This window comes from Scophthalmus maximus, chromosome 9 (assembly GCF_022379125.1).
Source record: "Scophthalmus maximus strain ysfricsl-2021 chromosome 9, ASM2237912v1, whole genome shotgun sequence".
Classification (NCBI taxonomy): Eukaryota; Metazoa; Chordata; class Actinopteri; order Pleuronectiformes; family Scophthalmidae; genus Scophthalmus; species Scophthalmus maximus.
In genome coordinates, this window is record NC_061523.1 from 22047501 (window position 1) to 22066883 (window position 19383).

The 19383-nt window shown below is 43.4% G+C and overlaps 1 long non-coding RNA gene across 1 annotated transcript; it reads left to right on the forward strand.

The window, feature by feature from the left end:
- Positions 1-3455: 3455 nt before the first annotated feature.
- On the forward strand, positions 3456-4910 carry LOC124850520. Its single transcript, XR_007031456.1, has 3 exons — positions 3456-3544; positions 3775-3900; positions 4592-4910. It is a non-coding gene; the product is annotated as an uncharacterized LOC124850520 (long non-coding RNA).
- Positions 4911-19383: the final 14473 nt, after the last annotated feature.

Sequence of the window (19383 nt, forward strand, 5' to 3'; positions counted from 1 at the left end):
CTTTCATTTTGAGGAGGCGGGGGCGGGTACACACCCTGCACACCAGCTTCAAATGAAAAGAGAAAAATAATAAGAATGATAAAGAGGAGAACATGGAAAAGTGCGGATGAAAGTAATGAGCCAGTATCGAGGCTCGGTTCGGGCGTTTGGAGAGGCCAGTTAAAAACAAAAATAAGTACACAGACCTCCCACTGGGCCTACCAAGGCCAATATCACTACCACCGTCCTGTACTTGCGTCCTTGAACGCACCCTACGCCATTCAAATGAACTAATAGAGATGTATAGGCTATTTGAATCCGTTTTTACGCAGCACTTTTACGCAGTTGCGTAAAAGCTTCCGGAGCGCGTCTCAGCCATTCAGAACCGTGAACCTACTGTCAGCATTACAGACAGACTTGTGTAGGCAATGACACATGTAAGAATGTATATTATTAATTTTATATTATTAATTCTTCTAACCAGGTTCTATATATATATATATATGTTTACAGAATATCCATGTCATCTGAGATTTTTAATTGCTAATAAAATCTAAGCCATAAAAAAGGAAAGATATGAAAGATTATACTCACAGGCATAATTTCTACAGTTTTATATAGTTGTGCTTTACATCGTCATCCATATTATTCAAACTGTTAATATGAAAGTGCTTTCAGAATGTTACACATTCATGATTGTATTATTATTTGCAACACGTGAGCAGCGTTTGTGTCGCGGATGACAGTCAGTAGTCGTATAAGTTGTGGTATAAGAACCTAAATACAAGTTCCTCAAAATGAATCGGTGTCTTTAAGTAGCTAAGTGGTGCCTGGCGGTGTATTATCATGATGTAGCCCAGATGATATTGATGTTGATGTTGTTAGACGTCGTTTTGTGTCATTAGTTCGTTTTGACCTCGTTTCTTATCATTATGGACTTTAGGCTCACGAACAACGCGTGACGATGTAAAGGATGATGGCGAGTCTTGATGCGAGAAGCCTCGTGCTTCCAACATCGGACACAGCCGATCAATAAATGCTATTATATTCTTTTTTTCTTTCTGTTCTGACTAAATACGTGTATCAACAGAAACAGAAACGCGTGGTTAAACACCCGTCAGCTCCCTGTTGATGCGCGCAGACTCGTTCATGTTATTCTTTTACTGAAAATTTGGCACAAGGCAAAATCCGACGTGTCCGACAGTAGGCGCGTCCGATAATGGATGTCTTTACCCGATAAGTTGTCCGATAACGGACGCGTTTGAATTGACAGCTGAAATGATCGTAGACCTGGAGAGAGAGAAAAAAAACCAATTGCCTCTGCCATCAAGGATGTGGAAGATTAGTGTTACGAAGCCTGTCATCCCCCACGCACACACACACACACACACACAAACAGTTCAGTTGTTGTGCAATAACCATCTTTCATCCACAAAGTCCAAGAATAACAGGGTAAGAAAGCTACTGTTTTTCTTAAATACATTTCTTTCCTTTTTTAACCCTTTATTGTTAATTTAAGAATTTATTATTCATAATTTTCCTGCCTTTTCAGGGCATGGATTTCAGAAAAATGACCCCACTCCACACCAAACGTTTCTACAGGTTTTATTTTCTAATTTTATTCACCAACTACCCAATCAACAGATTAATTATATATTTTCTCCTGCTCTACACCAACAGAGAGAAAATACTGATTAAAGATACTGTCTTATATATTCTTGTTGACCTAAAAGTGCCACATCTATAGTCTAACAATAGTCGACTCTCGATTTGATAAAATGCCAATGATTCCCAGAGAAGAGGCCACAGACATGACGTCACCGTCCCCAGTGAAGCTTCTGTACATCATTGAAATCCATTAGAAATAAATGTTAGAAGCCAAAGAACCCATTTTCGAGGCCTAATCAGTTCTTGACCATGAAAAGGACTTATTGTGGTTGTGAGATTTGATTAATACATTGTCCTGGATGACGAGAACCTCCTTACATAAGCAGCTAGAATCAAATAATTCAATGAAACAATCGTGTTGTGTTTTCCTCTTAAACACAGACGCACGTGTTCTAATACACTAAAACCAACATGTTCAGTTACTGTAACCTACGGAAACGTTGTGCAAGAATGAACACGTCACGACTTTTACATGGTGCAGGCGTTAAAAAAAATATATCTACACTTGCAGCTGACTGTACGAGCAGTTTGAACATTCATGTAGTGACCTTGTGACCCGTAGAAGGGGTTATAGAACCACCTGTGGTTCTCTGTGGTGCTACAGTACATATAGTTGTATGGCAATAAAGCACGTGGCTGTGCTGCAAGAACCAATCTGTGGAACCAGCAATTTTCTGATCCTGCAAACAGAAATAAGAACATTTCCCCACACGCCCCTGCACGTGTTTACTCCCAGACACTTTACCCTGACACAACCCTGATGAGGGCCCAGTGGCCAACAACTAAAGACAATAAACACGAGAGACGTTAACGCTGCGTCGAGCCGCTTCTGCCTCGACAAGTTCACCTGCAGCTGTTACTGTTCAGCTGTAACTGGAAATTCACTGAAACCATCAGAATCCCAATTCTGAAACAAGGTCCCATGAAGTGTTAGTGCCTTGATGAGCAGAGTTCAATTCAGTACAATTATAATCTGAGACCATCACATCAAGATAGAGAGGGAGAGGGAGAGAGAGGTGCTTTATTGATCCCAAACTGAGGACATCTGGTGTTACAAATGTAAAAATATAAAATAATAATTAATATAAATATAAATCATGTAAATTCGAGGCCTTTTAAGCGTTTTAATACAGATGTATTGTAATCTCATATAAAGTGTGGTCTTCATTTTTTGATGCATGATCATATCGGATTCGTGTCAGGATAAGTTTTCTCTATAAAAACCTTGAATTAATTATTAAGTTCAATAACTTAACCACTTATTTTGACATGAAAAACTTTAACTTTAACTTATTTTTTTTTTGAACATAATAAACAAACTGCTCATTGTAAAAGGTCTTTGCAGAACTTCTTGGACAACCTGGACTGGAACCTTTTCATTTCCAAAAAACATCCCTGACTCATTATGTGAATGTTTGTCTTCAATCTGCAACTTAACTAATAAAATAAATTGCAGTAAAATGAAAAGTGCACTTCCTCTTCATCCTGCAGAAAACCTCCTTTTTTTCTTGAGAGTGTGCAACAACAACCATGACCACCTCATCTTTATTCTCCTCAGAGTGCAGACACACACACACACACACACACACACACACACAGAGAAAGAACCCATCCTTGTGACAAACCCTTTTTACGCAGAGTGTGGAATTACATTATTATTCTGCATTCGGAGGGTTCAGTCCTTGACTCCTCGCCTCGTCTGCCTCGGGGGGAAACCTGGCGCCTCCTGCCCCGGATCAGACGACGACTCGGAGGGGGAGAGTAGTGGATGAGGAGGAGGGGGGAGTAAAAACAGAGAGCGGGGGGGGCTGAAATGCAGGCGTGGGACTGGGAGGATGGAGGGATGACATGTAGCTGCACATGGAGTCACATGGAGGAGGCCTTGCAAGAAAAACAGGTAATTCATAAAATATCTTCTCTGTTATTATTAGTATTTTTATTTGTTTGTTTTTTTTAAATTGTGTTTCACTCCTCCAAAATAGAAAATCCACTCTGAAAAGCTCAAATCAAAAAAAAACCTTCATTTCACTTACTCCTCGTCAGACTTGTATCTTTTCCCCCTTTTCTTCTTCTTCTTCTTCTTCTTCTTCTTCTTCTTCTTCTTCTTCCTCTTCTTCGTCAAAAAAGATGCACACCGATTCATTTCCTTGATATTATTCCTGTGGCCGCTGCTCTTCCTTCCCGAGCCGCTGGCCTCAGATGAACCTCATCGATTGTTGGATCAGTGTGATTCTCAGCCGGGGCTCTTATTGAGTAAGTTGGTGAACCTTAAAGTGGATTACAGGAACTGCTCGGCCCCTCCGGTCAACTATTTAGGTTCAGGAATCTAATTTACTCTGATAAAGACAAACCTGTTTTATTTGCGTGCCCCCGATCGCCACGTTCACCGGGGCCCCGTTGTCAGACTGAGAGGGCAGTTCGTGGGAGATTGTTCTTTTTTATTTTATTTTATTTTATTTTATTTTATTTTATTTTATTTTATTTTATTTTATTTTATTTTATTTTATTTTATTTTTTATTTTAATTTGGATTTAATTTATTTATTTAATTTTATTTATTTATTTATTTATTTTATTTAATTAATTTATTAATTAATTTGTTTATTTGTGGGGGGGGTTGGGATAAAGCGTTTATTTTATTTTATTTACGTTAATTTGACGACTGACACAGTGACCTGTCAATTTGCTTTTATATATTGTACTTCAAAATATTATTATTATTATTATCATTATTAACCCAAGGCCTCTGAATTGTCCTTATCATTTATTTTTTTTGCAACAGATGCAAAGTCAGTCATGTCTTCAGTAAAGCCCTTCGTATTATCATCTCAATCAATACTCTTTAGCAGGAATCGATGGCTTCTGCAAAACAAACCATTATAGATTTTAATATGCATTCTTCTTCTTCTTTTATTCATTTATTAACATATCGTTTTTGTCTGCAGGAGTCACAGACGTCGCACGGGCCCTTCGTGCAGACCCATGCTGCAGGATTTCCTCGGGAGTTGTTCATTCTTTTTGGGAATGCCAAACGATGCTTCCTGCTTTTCATAAGGATTTTTTTTTTCTTGTCTCACGAGCAGAGAAATTATTTAAAATTTGAAGGGGGGGGGATAAATCATATTTTCATGTCTTTTTTCATTTTAAAAAAAACCTCGTATTTCCTCTCAGCGAGTGTATATTTCCTTAATAATCCCATACAAACAAAACTATATGACAGTGTGGCCACTCTCTTCTGATTATAATAATAAACCCTACACAGTGTGTGTCTTCTCCAGTGGGTCTTTGCTGCTCCGCTCCACGTCTCGTTGTACACATGCGTCGCATTCAAGTGTAATTGTCCGGATCATTGGGCTTTTGTCTTGTTTACAAAGCGGGCAACAGGAGCGGTAATTTAATTTCCTCTGCCGCATTTGAAGCGCCACCAGCCGCCTGTCGGGCCCCGGGCCCAGCCTCCCTCATGGCCCCGGGGCAGCGGGCAGGAGAGCGGCCCGGGGCCATGAGGGAGGGGGGGGGGACATCTGCACTAAATATATATATTCATATATACCCACTGATGTCCCCACGGTTCATCTGACACAGATCTATAATTCACCAGTATGTATTACAGTAATAATGGGCTAAGAAGGCGAATCATGAAGAAAGAGGCAAACTGAGGAAAAGGTGGAATCTTTATATTTGAACTTTCGTCATCATCATACATTGTCATAATACGTCCATTAATTATGTCTTTGCTCCTGTTTTATCGTATGTTTTTTTTTTTAAATTCTGAACAGCAATACTTTAAATATATTCTAATATTATAATTCAGTATAAAAATACTTTCTGCTGCCCTTTATTTTCTATTTAAACTGGTGTTTATGTATTATTTGTGTTATTATGCGTATACATTTTTTTGCAGCAGTAATATCTGTGACCCACTCGAGGAGAATAAATAACCTAAATAAAATAAATTATATTCTACATCTATTTTTTTTTAACTTGTTATTGAGGTGATGGATCTTTAAAGGGAGAAAGGTAAAAGAAAAATTAACCGCTAGAGTCACAGCAACACAGATCATGGAGTAATTATGGAATTATGGAGAGTATTAGGATTTAGGAAGGACGATTTCTGTTTCAAACACGCTCGTCATCAAAACTGATCTGAATCCTTTCCAAAACAACAAAGATATAATATTGTAATATTGACGAGGAGCATCTGGGAGAAAGAAAAATCCCAGAAGCCTTTGCGGGCAGAAGAAGAAGCCTGGCGAAGAGGAAACGGACGCCTTAGTTACTGTAATAGTGCGTCGTTTATTCTTTGGGAAACAAAACGTTCCTGTACGAGATTCAGTCATCAGACTTGGTGGCTTCGTCCTGATTGGTCCAAAGGGAAACGTGACCACGAGCAGCAGGGAGGTGATGGAAAGATGTACAGAGCCGTGTGACTGAGAACTGCTCACATCGCGAAGCGTTGGATTACATCTTCAGAAAAAGTGTAACAAAAATAAATAAACAATTTGCACGTTTACTTCCTTCTCTGCCACAGAGAACTAACCGCATGAGGCGATTTGTTATCCACATTCAAGACTCCACATCACAGAGAGACGCTGAGCTCATTCAATTCTTTCAAGTTGGAAAAAAAAAAAAAGAGAAGGAGAAAAGAGGAAAAAGCCCCTTTTACAGTCTGGATCCTCGTTTAATGTTCCAGAAATCAAATAATCGGTTTATGGTTAAATTTATTTTCCAACATGAAGGAAAGAAGCAGAAAAAAAACAAAACAGGCTTTTTGTAAATGAACTCTACTCTTTATTGACACTGTGCACATCTGAGGGAGAATGAATCACTGCTGCTGCTGCTGTGTGTGTGTGTGTGAGTGTGTGAGTGTGTGTGTGTGTGTGTGTGTGTGTGTGTGTGTGTGTTTACGAGACCAGCAGAGAAAGAAGGAGAGAGCTGGCACATTAGGCCTGAGGGCACATCATTATTAGAGAGCCTGGCTTCCCTCTCTCCCTCCCTCCCTCCCTCCATCTTTCTCCCTCCCTCCCTCCCTCTCTCTCCCTCCCTCCGTCCAATCACAGGGGCGGTCGAAGGACGGACAGGGGGCCCGGGCCTGCAGCCTCCGCACAGGGCATCAGCGACGACGACGACGATGACACCGTTTCTTCCCGCTCTCTCTCATTACGCCATGACACAATGCCATATCCCCCCCCCCCCCCGCAAACGTTCCCACATAAATTCATTTCACGATCCATTAAAATTAAAAAAATTAATAAATAAAAGATACAGCGGGTGAGGTCATTTACATCACCGGGCGTCCCAGCGCAATACAGCACGGAGCTCGGCGTTTAACAGCGCCGGCCCAAATGTGCCAGGTCCGCCCCCCCTCCCCCCCAGCCCCCCGGCATTAACTCAACATAATGTCTCACAAATTAAAGAATTGCCGGCGCTACCGCCGCGGCGTCAGATAAATGTGCTCTATTAGGGGGCCCCCACGCTGTGCGCACAACAATTGATTGCTTGTTTGTGTTTTTTCGTACGGCGTTCCGTGAAAACGCGCGGCGTGATGGATGAGCGGCGGCCATCTCGAGACGCTGGTCGGTTGAATGCTGCTGCGGTTGATGGGAGATGAACCCGGCACGGGAAGGGCGCGCGGTGTGTGCGAGGTGCTAAGTGCAGGAACTTTCACACTTTTATTTTTGTATGTTCCCGTCCCGGCGACAGGGTCACATCTATCCTTGGCTGTGATCTGTTTCCAAAACCCAGTGCGAGCCGACAACATGACGAGATACGAAACATTTGCATATTGCTTGAATCTGCTTCCATGCTGCAGGAACCTATTCCCTAATATTTCGACCTACATCTACTGTGGATGACACCACAGGAAACGCAAAGGCTTTTCGGCTGCGTTCTATCCGCAGTATATCAGGAGCGTAGACTGGCTCAATTTTAACTTTTGATCCAGAGGACGTTCAGCGTTATTCTGCGACTCGGCCGAGCGAGTCATTTATATCTAAATAACAAAGTGGGTAATTCGGCATGAGCCTCCGCGTGAGCGCAGCAAATCACACCGCACGATCCACATCCAATGCTACTTCCTTCAGTACCGTTTGCACGAGGCAGTGTAACTCTAGGTGCAGGGTGGAGTTGGATGTAGCATGTTAGCATGTTAGCATGTTAGACTTTCAGGACTAGAATTTGCTTTCAATGGCAGAACTACAGTTAAAATCTGTCTTTTTTAAATAAATTTTATAAAACTATAATTTTCATTTACATTCTAGTTGCCTCCCCCCAACCACACCTGAATTTCCCAGCTTGGGATAAATAAAGTAACTATCTATCTATCCATCTATCTATCTATCTATCTATCTATCTATCTATCCATCCATCATCCATCCATCATCCATCCATCCATCCATCATCCATCCATCCATCCATCATCCATCATCCATCCATCCATCCATCCATCCATCACCTCACCTGCAATGTATTTGTCACCACACAGCAGTTCCCATTCATACGTATCTTAGAAAGCAGGAAATTACAAACACGTTGACATTGGCACTGAATGTTACGCAGGTTTTTGCAGAATAGTCCAGGACCAACATTTGTGATTTGCTTCCAAAACAAACCCCTACAACTGACTGAGTCTGGGTCTAATCAATATATCCAATTCGGAAAAGACTTCATATTGTGCGGTATTCCCACTATGGCTAAGGTATGGCTCTCACACTGTAGACTGTGAAACCAAACCTGTGACCGTTTTTTCTCCAATACATTGTCACCTAATGAATATCTACTCCAAAAGTGTAATCATCCACTTAAACCCATTTGGATTTCGCAGCTCAAACGTGTAATCCGATTACGCTCGTTTTCCGCCGGAACCGCTTCATCGTCGGCGCTGCTCCTTTAATTTAGCGCAATGTCCCTGAAAACACGAGTAGCAAGGAAGGGAAACTTTTACTTCCATCTTAAGCCGGACCAAGTTGGTGCGTATCTAATTTTGGCTTGTGAATGAGTTGGATGTAATTATGTTTGTGTATGATTCTGTCTGTCTTTGTTTCAGTCGGTAGAGCCATGATCAGATTTCTATGTCGTGCACGTGACTGTTGGTATCGACCATTTATTTCATAACCTTGCAACAGGGACGTTTGCGCTCTAAATCAAAAAAAATGAACGTTGATAAACTCAACATGTTCACAGCCTGAATTCTTCCCCGTTTGAACAACGGCATACTCTCCCTTTCTACCCTCTCACTCGGGCGTTTCGCAGATTGGCAACAAGATCTGGAGCAAATGAGATCTGCCATTATTTAATTAGTGCGGCAACCCAGATAAGAAAAGCGAAAGCCCAACGCGGGGGAGATTAAAGCTGCCGCTCTGAAACACCGGCCGTCCGCCAGGGTTCTCCCGCTTCATCGCAGCCATTACTGTAATCAGAAGGCTGCCGCCGAGCGTCCAGGTGAGAGCGAGCGAGCCGGGTCTCCGGGAGGATATTGCTGCATTAATTGACGTTTAGCTCGATCAGTCTCGTAGGTGCTGATTGCAGGTGCGGCGGCAGAAGTGATGAGGATGCCCCTTTGCTCTTCGCCATTACGCACCAACACCACCACCTTGCCGCCCAGTGGTAGATACACAAATGGGGGGGGCGACTATGACCTACATATGGGATCATTATTACACACATAACCACCAAAAATTCAAAATGGTAAATCCAAATTATAGGCTCGGCACAGCTAAGGCTCAATTGCCCACGTTGGCCTCCTTTGTGAAATAAGAAAAACATTGAAGGGGAGGGATGTCGAGGAAGTAGAAAATAGAGGGCAGCGCGCGATCCGAGCCTCCCGCTGTAAACCGGGTGTTTTGTCCCGGGGAAGCGAGCGAGCAGCCGAGAGGAGGCCTGGCTGCAACGGCGGCCAACGGCGGGCTAATTGCATTTTCCATCTCGACAAGAATGGAGGAGATCCCCTTCCGTTGTTATTAATCATAATGAAGGGGGGGGGGGGGGGAATACAATAAGCTGCCATACATCATGCCGTTGACAGTCGCAGTTCGCCATTTGCGAGCCCAAGCATTCTTCTTCTTCTTCTTCTTCTCTTTAATGGCCGTAAAAGCGGATTAATGTACGATGACATCAATTGCGGATGAGATTTAGGGCCTTTCGGCCGCGCCCCTCCCTCCAAGATTTCTGGACGGATGTCAAGGACGGTACTGCAAATCACCGCATGTGCGGTGTATGTGCGAGAAACAGTTTCTCCTGATTGAATAAATGGGCTAATAAAGGTTTTTCACAATTTGTGGTGAGCCAGAGGCCTTTTTGTCTTTCCAACAGAAGGATCCTCATTACTCATTTCTTCAAATAGTTTCATAGAATATTTAGAAATGTTCATACTGAAGGTAAACATTACAACAAGGACAGTATCAAATGACATTTTTCTAATGCGATGGCCGTTGCTTTTCTGGGCTTTTCACCTCTGTCACCTCGTGTTTTCAGTTTAGTCTCAGAGTTTAAATGAACGTTGATTCCAGCCACAACAGCCTTATTCAGGAAAAGGGGGGAAAAAATGACCTAATATCAAACTGCAGAACAGAGCATCTGTCAGTTAGCGAGCCAAATACTTTTCTGACGAGTTGGTGGAGACAAAAAACGGAGCTAAAAGGAGAGTGAACTTAAATTCCCCAGGTGGCCAGAAATAGAACTTAAGTGGGATGATGATGTTGCTCTGTATCTGCTGGATTGTAGGCTAACATGTTAGCTGCTTCCATGTTAGCTGCTAACATGTTAGCTGGTTCCATGTTAGCTGCTTCCATGTTAGCTGCTAACATGTTAGCTGGTTCCATGTTAGCTGCTTCCATGTTAGCTGCTTCCATGTTAGCTGCTAACATGTTAGCTGGTTCTATGTTAGCTGCTTCCATGTTAGCTGCTTCCATGTTAGCTGCTAACATGTTAGCTGGTTCCATGTTAGCTGGTAACATGTTAGCTGGTTCCATGTTAGCTGCTAACTTGTTAGCTGGTTCCATGTTAGCTGCTAACTTGTCTGCTGCTTCCAGACAGAAACTCTGGAAAATATGGAAAAAACTCAGTGCCTTTCACATCAATTTCCCAAACATTCTTTGGCATCTATGTACAGATTTTCCAGGTGTATTCTCACATGGGCTAACTCATTTTCAGGAAATTTTACAAATACATCATCATGAACATACATCATTGTGATAACTACCTAAAACAACAGAAACCATCTTTGAGAAAAAAAAGGTTGTAGCGTTAACTTGTACTCTTTAATGTGACCAATGTCCTATCAGCAAACATGAAGGAGGCGGGGTTTATGACATATGCTGCAGCCAGCCAGCAGGGGGCGATACAGAAGATTCAGCTTCTCTTCATGTCGTCCATCTTTATTCACAGTCTACGATTCAAACAGTAACATCACCTGGAATCATTGTTCACCTGGCGAAATTAGAGCGACTGGAAACGGGGAAAACCTCTGGCCTCTGTCGGAGATTAGCAATAATTATTAACTCTTGACAAAAAAATGAACAGTGTTTTCCATCTTTAACTTTATTTGACACATATAGTCATGCATAATAGATGGTTTAGGGAAATATGAAAGATTTGAAACCTAGCCAGTACTTAAGCAGACATCATGGTTAACGCAACCACAATAGAAGAAGTCAGGTTGCTGCTCATTGTATTTGGTTCTACAGCAAATTCTGCCGATATTCTAATCAGCTTTGTGCCTGCAAAATCCATTTTTTCTCTTTCTTAGATTTGACGTCGAAAGGCAGCAGCGTTAAAGTGCAGACAGCGAACCACATTTCTTCTTCTGTTGTCAAGCCTGACATTTCTGAATCAACTAGGGGAAGGCGATTCTATCACTGTGTTTAATAACGGCAGGAAAAATGAAAAGATCCTGAAGGTAGCCATGCCTCCTGAACGGCTTTCTGGAGAGAGAGAGCACTGCAATGTAATTTATCATGACTGAGCTCGGCGGCCCTCGGGCTTATCTTTGGAAAGGGATGGGGGGGGGGTCTCAGAAACTAACAAATAGGAAATAAAGGCATTTCTCCTCTTAATCCTCCTCACCTCAAGGGTGAGAAACACAGGTTAAAGACTTCACAGACGTCTACAAGCAAGATAAGGTTCCGAGTCAGTCTGGTCAGTATTTTCGATAACTTCATCAATCCTGCAAAATGCAATCAGATGCGGCCCAACACTAAGCTGCTGTCGCCCTCCGGGAGGCCGAGCGAGCCATTCATTTCGGCGAGGAGGGCAAACAATCTCCCTTTTGTAATTAAGAGTACCCAAATAAACTGTGTGTGTTACCCCTGAAGTGGAACAGTTAGAAACAAATAAAAGGCTAATGAAGAAATGATTGCTCCTTCACAGGAAGAGGGAAGTAGGAAGGGGAAAGGAGTCTGAAGGCAGCGAGCCGCTTTGCGTGCAGGCGTCCAAACTGAGGCTGGCTGGAATAAGGTGAAAACAAAACCAGTGTGCGTGTGTGTGTGTGTGTGGGGGTGTGTGTGTGTGTGTGTGGGTGTGTGGGTGTGTGTGTGTGTGTGTGTGTGCGTGCGTGCGTGCGTGCGCGCGCGTGCGTTTGTGCGTGCGTCCGTGCGTCCGTGCGTGCGTGCGTGCGTGCGTCCGTGCGTGCGTGCGTGTGACCTATGGTCACAACCCTGTTGAGCTACAGTCAGATAATGAGCGCTACAGTATACGACTATTCAAAGCGACGTCTGAAGTGACCTTTGCATTGATGAGGTGAGTAATAATACCGATTAATTATCCATCCTTATTCATAATTAACAATATTTAAAAGTAACGACACATAAGGGCCGAAACATAATGATAATTATGAATAATTAACTTTATTTGGACAGCAAAACACAGACATTGAAAATACAAATATAGAAAAACACAACAGGTAGCTGTTGAGTTTTGGATGAGCCGGAGGCAGGATTCATTTTTTGTTATTGATACAAGAGATCTACAGTAACTAGTTCTTAAAGCGTGGATTCAAGTTTCCAGATCTTTGGTAGAAAGAAACTATCTAATCAAATCAGCAATTCTTCTGAGGTGATGGAAGCAGGATGGAACTATGGATTTAACATTTTTTTCCCCAAACATAAAATTTCATTGGCAATTTCAATAAAGAAAAACAAGAAACAAACAAAAACAAGACTTGTCTGCAACGCCAATTAATCTGTTGAAAGAGTCTGCAAAGCAAGAATGTTTGATATTTAGTGGGGGGACGGGGTTTAACTATCCTGACCTTTGATTCATATCATTTCAGTGAAAGACACACTTGTGACATCCAATAATAGTGCAAGACCTTTGTGATAATTGAATATCATCGCCATAAACTTTCATGATCGTATCATGTTGTCATTTTACCCAAAAGATTGTTTAATAATTATAAGGAAACAAGAGAAGTTTTAGAAAACTTCAACACATTGATCAGTAGTTTGTGTTTACATCATGAAATTGTACATTTGACAAATATTCTCATTTCAGCTCTGATAAGGTGCAAACAGCCACATTCTGCAATTAATAATTCTCGACCGCAAGATTCATTTTAAATGCAAGATTTAAAGTTAGTATTTAAAACTTTTTCTTTTTGGTATTGATCATTGTTAGAGGGAATCGATTAACTCTATCCACCCTCGTCTGCGATCCGCTCACGGGTCAGAGCCGAGAACCTCCTCAACACAAAACATCCCATGATTAAAATGTTTCGCGGCGTCTCCGCTGCCCTACGCTTCGTTAAGTGTCTGGTGTTTACGCTCCTCTTGGCAGGTAACTGACGGCGAATGAAGACGCCGGGGCCGCTCGTCGACGAGGGCTTTTGACTGCCGAGATGAAAGTTTCGCGAATTCCAGAGCAACAACTACGTCTCCGATTACAAAGCGAGGTCAATCCACTTGCGGTGACTCGATTTTTTCCCCTTTTCAGTGGCGAGGTGGATGAAAAACACGCAGCCGCAGACGACTCGCCGGCTATTTCAAGAGGTCAGCTGTCTCGCCTCGTCTCCCGATCGACAGCTCCGGGGGGTTGTTTTTTTGTTGTCGTTGTCCTTTCGCTGTCTTTCGCAGGAACTCCTGACGAGGAGGAGATGAAACTTATTAACGTCTCATCAACAACCCGAACGCCCGTGTAAAAGTGTGGCGCATACTTCCAGCGCAGAGCCGCTGCAGAGGCTTGTCGGGGCCGTCGGTGTATCATCGCTCGTCGGAAATGTGATCTCCCACACCTGCGTCTCTCGACCGTGGCTACTGTAACTAAGGGGACTGTTTCTCTCCTCCGCGGCAGCTTCTATAACTTCTCCCCTCGCCCTTTCCACTGTCCGCCCGTTGAAGTGTCGAGAGTTGAAATGTCTGGATTAAGGCCTCTTGTCGTCCAGCAGCAGGAAAAGGCATTAGTCCCCCGAAAGGTCGTAGTCCTCCGGAAACCAGATACGCCGCTTTTATTAAGAAGGACACGAGTTAATTTATGTCCTGGCTTTAAGGAAATAAGCCTGTTGCCGCTTCCTATGTTAATGAAGCAGGTGTCGTGGGGCTTGCACCCAGAGCAACAACAGGCTCCCAAGGTTCCTGGGGTTACTAGTTGTTGGCCAAGTCAATGCCAGTCGAAGAAGTGTATGTTTAATTGGGACAAAGCCGCATGGATCTTGCAGAACAACAGACGCAGGGGGAACATGTAGGCACAAGCTTTGCCCGCCGCTTGCTTGAGGAGCTACTTCAGAGGTGCAGAGGAGGAGACCGTACACAAGCACGACGCGGCAGCACAGTCGGAGGAGTGTGACACTGTTGAACTTTGCGCGGCGTGCCCGAGCACGCGCAGGGCCTCGGCCGACATCCGCGCATTCCCGGGCCTGCTGCTCTCTGGAGCCCGAGCAGAAACCTGGAGATCGCAGCTCCCCTCCCTCCCTCCCTCCCACCCACCACCACTCACAGCCAGTGATCGACACACTGACTCATGGAATGAACACTTCAACCGAGGCGCGGGGGGGGGGGGGGGGGGGGGGGGGGCGGCGTCTGGATAGCATCTCCTGCCCTCGGATCCTCTGACCTCTCCAGCTCTCCTGAAACGTGTTGTCGCCACGCTGTCCGGCGCGGGACCCATTTTCATTCCCACCTGTCATCCGCACTCCCGCGCTCCCTTACGGCCGACCTGCTGACAAGCCCCCGAACGTGAGGGGGGGGGGGGGGTCACAACATCAATGCCGGGGGGGGGGGGGGGGGGGGGGGGGGGGGGGGGGGGGGGGGGGGGGGGGGGGGGGGGGGGGGGGGGGGGGGGGGGCATTGATACGGCCCCCCACACATCTTGTTTTTGGGTGTCGCGATGCGCCCCTCTGCTGATGGAGTGCTCGTTATTTCTCGCGCAATTAAAAACTAACCTTTGTGGGATCCGATCTTTGCGCAGGTTACAGGCAGGGCCGCGGCGTCTGAGCAGAATACTGATGCTAGTTAAAACTTAATTAAAGACCCTAATGACCAGAAACACTGACACCACTCTAAACACCTCTTCCAGAAAGTGTATTTAAATTACGCAGGCCTAATTCTGTCAGTGCTTCGGAAGTTAACTTTTAAAAAAAAAAAAAGTACATTAAATGCTGTTCTAGTGCAGTTTTCGTCCTACAACCTACGACAAACACTTTATTTATTTGCTTTCTCTTCAGATATTCTAAGAGCTGTAGCAACGGAAGACTCGCATTTTACATTCAGAACGTAAAAATTAGCTTTAACGCGATTTATTCCTGTAGATTAAATTAAACAGCGGCAGGTACAAGTATTTAAAATCAGACCCACCTTGGTCGACTCCAGCAATACTCACGTATTAACAACAACAATATCATATACAATATCACACCACAGGGGGCATTTTCATATTTCTGCATAGCATAATTACATTTCACTGATAACACTGCTGAATACTTTTGCCAGAGTGAGATAATGAATACCCAAGTTTTTTTTTGTTTTTTTTACCTCTAATGGGGAATTATTTTTAACAATGTGGTTTTACAGATTTCAGTTCAGAAAAAAACAAAAACCCCACACCAGAACAAAAAGTCATAATGTTCACGACACGGACATTGTGCTTAAAAAATTCCACAATGCAAATAATTTGCCTGTCCTAGGTATGTCAATTAATATAATGTGGTAGTAACTCAAACAAAAGTAACTTATTGGGTATTAAGCAACAGTGAGATGTATTATAGCATATAGTTCAATGTGCAGAAAAAATTGTAATCTGCCTCAGAGACGTCCTAAAAAAAATAATATAAACGTAATATAATATAGATATTATTATTAATATCTCAATTCTTCCAGGCCAGGTCTTGTGGGCACTGGGAGCACGCCCACACTGCTGGAGACAGTTTTGCATTTCACTCTTAAATTTCAATTTAGTTTTCTCGCTGTTTTCTCAAGTGCCCGTCGCTGATGCTATAATTACATTTGGGCAACGGGGTCCACGGTATTTCAATTAGTAACATTGGGGCCGCGTCTCTCTGCTGCAGACCCCCACTCTGCGATCCAAGCCGACGCGATGGCGGCGGCTTGTCAAGCGATCACACAGGCGAGCGAGCGCGCGGTGAGGCCGGCCGAGCAGGACGCCCAGCTGGGTGTAATTTTACGGGAAAAATATTGCCTGGTTGAAGTACTGCAACAGCGAATTTTACCTCGGTGCAAAAACTTTAGTAATGAAGAAATTGCATTACATGGCAGTCTCACTGCAAATGTTCCATGTAGGAATAATTAGGAATAGAATAGGCAAAAAATTAATGTCTGTCTCTCTGCAGGTGACAGCAAATTGTCTCCGCCACGGTTCCTCGGTGAGCGCATGAACGTACGAGCGCGGAACAATTAGACACGGAACAACTACATAAAACAACTATTTAAGGATCGTCACACAGCATGGAAACCTACAGGGCTCGCACATAAATTCCAAGAATCTCATATTCAGACGCATCGCGAACACGACAAGATTTACGCTCATTAACATTCTCCCCGATGCGGCGCGACGGGGGGGGGGGGGGGGGGGGGGGGGGGCTTGATCCGTTGCAGTTTTGTTACTTTCATCGGGCGGCGATACGGATCTCTCGGCGTTTTTTCACAGGATGTCTCCTTCACAGCGTGTGAGAACGCCCTCAGCCACCATCGCCGCCGAAACAGGTGATATGTGAAGTTCAAACCCTTCGTGTCAGCCCATAATAATAATCCCGAGACAAAGCCGGGGAGTGTTTGGGGAAAACGGGAACACTACCACCATGGCTCGGCTTTCAATGAAGCCCGTCCGGATTCAGTGGTTCATTCGTCGGCCTACGTCTCGGATCCGCCGCCTGAGTTGCTCTGCCCTCACCGTGACGGATGCTGAGGGGAGATCTGGTTAATTGACAGTGAAGATGGTATTACAGATGAATCCCTCTGATCTGTCTCGATAAGGCCGAGGGCTGTTGCCCCAGATTTACAGTATGAGAGTTGTGTTATACAGTGGACTGAAGCAAGTCGCTGTGATCGATTGCGAAACATCACCAGAAACGGTGACGTGCGTCCCTAACACATTCACTGGGTGGAAAGATTAATCAAAACAAGTATCAAAGATCAAGTTTAAAGCTAAAAATCAGTAACTCTTATTCATACAGGGTTGAGCGCCGACTGACTTGGTTCGACTTGGCTGTTTCTTCACTGGCATTTCAGTTTCGTTGTGCTGAGTTGCAGCTAACTTTGTTCAACTCAGAGCTGTTTGAAGCAAAGTGACGTAAACATGAGATAGTGTTGAATCATTTTCATGTTGGAAAATATCCTCCGCGTCATCTAAAGCGACCTCAGCGTGTAACGTCATCACTTAAGTGAGTTGTCATTGTGCTAGCTAGACGGCTAAATTGGACTAATGTGCATAAAGATGGACGACATGGCAGCTCCGAGAAAGTGAAGCCAAAATATCTGGAGCGCCCCCTAGAGGCTGGCTGCTGTGCAGGTCATAACCCCCCGTCTCCTCCATGTGAGCAGAAGGGACATGGAGCAAAATACCTTTTTCCTAAAGATGGTTTCTGTCAATTCAAGTAGTTCTTATCACACTGAGGTACGTTCAAGTGTTCACGTTTGTAATGAGTTGGATTTTATTTACACACGACGTCCATCTTTATATACAGTCTATACAGGCAACTATATACTATACAGGAAAGTACATAATCTGATCTGCTCTCTGTTGCTAAATAATAAAAAAAATCCCTTTTGTGAGAATATATAAAGTGTTATTTATTCCTTTAAAAGTTATATAGTCTCACATTAAAAGTTAGCTAACTACAAAAACTCCCATATATTTGAATTGGATTTATTAGGAAACTCTTCAGAAAAGGTTTCTTGAATCATCTTAGCCACAGCTCTTTATGTGTTCAGGTCAATGGAGTTTTCAGTTCAATCCGATAACGTTATTCTTCCCCTGTGGCGCAATTAATTGTCTAATGTATGTAGCAGAGCTCAGGCACACATGCACATCTCAGTGGAACAGAAATAATTATAGTTCAAACAATAACAGGGCCACCAAACAAAAGGCATCACAAATTACAGCATTTGTATATGTACATATCAGGGTTCATACAGTCAAATTCAAGCACTTTTCAAGGTCAATTTTCAAGCTTTCCCGGCACCTTACAGCTGTGCTCGTTTAAAGAGATAGTATGACGCTATAAACAACTAAAATCATGTTTCGTAACAACAGAATGATAAGAAATTCTAAGTTATATGGTTTGAAATGTGTCATGTTTGTTGTGGAAAAAAAAATCTGATGTAATTTAAGCCTTTTCAAGCACTTTTCAAACCTTGAAAATACAACTTTAAAATTCAAGGATCTTCAAGGATTTCAAGCACCTGTAGGAACCCTGACATATACACATACAGTATACAGTATATATACTCATGGTTAGGTTTAACTACTTGGTTAGGTTAAGGTAAAAGATCATGAGTTAAATAAATAATCCCTTAGTAGGAGGACCTTTGTCGTCTTCGTTAGAATTTAACAAAAAGTATTGTGTAAAAGATACAACGCTGATCCGTTTCACATGGGAAACAAACTGCAGTCTCCTGTGTGGACGTCCTGTGTTCTGCTGTTGACCCAACCACCCACCTCAACCTCCTCCTCATGCAGACCTGACTTCCTCCTTTGCTCCCGTCCTCCTGACTACAGCTGCTAGAGGTCGTCCGACAGTGAGACATGGGTCGTAATAATTCACGATTATTGATTTTTTTTTCGAGAGTCTGTTAAAGTCATACTGGATTCGAAGAGACATTATTAACTTTTTTGACACATGGTATGGACTGGAAACCTAAATCTGCATGAATCAGTTTAGGCCAACACTCTCCTCTGTTAACAGTTGTTTACGCTCGGGTATGGCTAATCTGAAGCATCGAGATAAGGGGAGCAGCGGTACTTAGGAAGGAAGTACCCTTATGGGACGATCAAGCCAAGCAGCCAGCATCCTCTGGCTCTCACATCTCCAACGGCTGCGGATCTGAAGACCGAGAGGAGATAGGGGCCAGAGGAAGGCATGTTGAATCGCACATTTTGACTTATGACTCGCCCCCTAATCTGACAATCTGCCGCATGAATGATGGTGGTTAATGGGGTGTGGATGGTAGTTTCTCACTAAGTGCCATCATTCATACATTTCAAGCCTCGGTGGCTTCGCTTCAACTGTCAGAAATGAAATGCTTAATTGAAAAAAAAAAAAAAAAAGATGCTCCACAGTCTGGGGCAAACGAGAGGA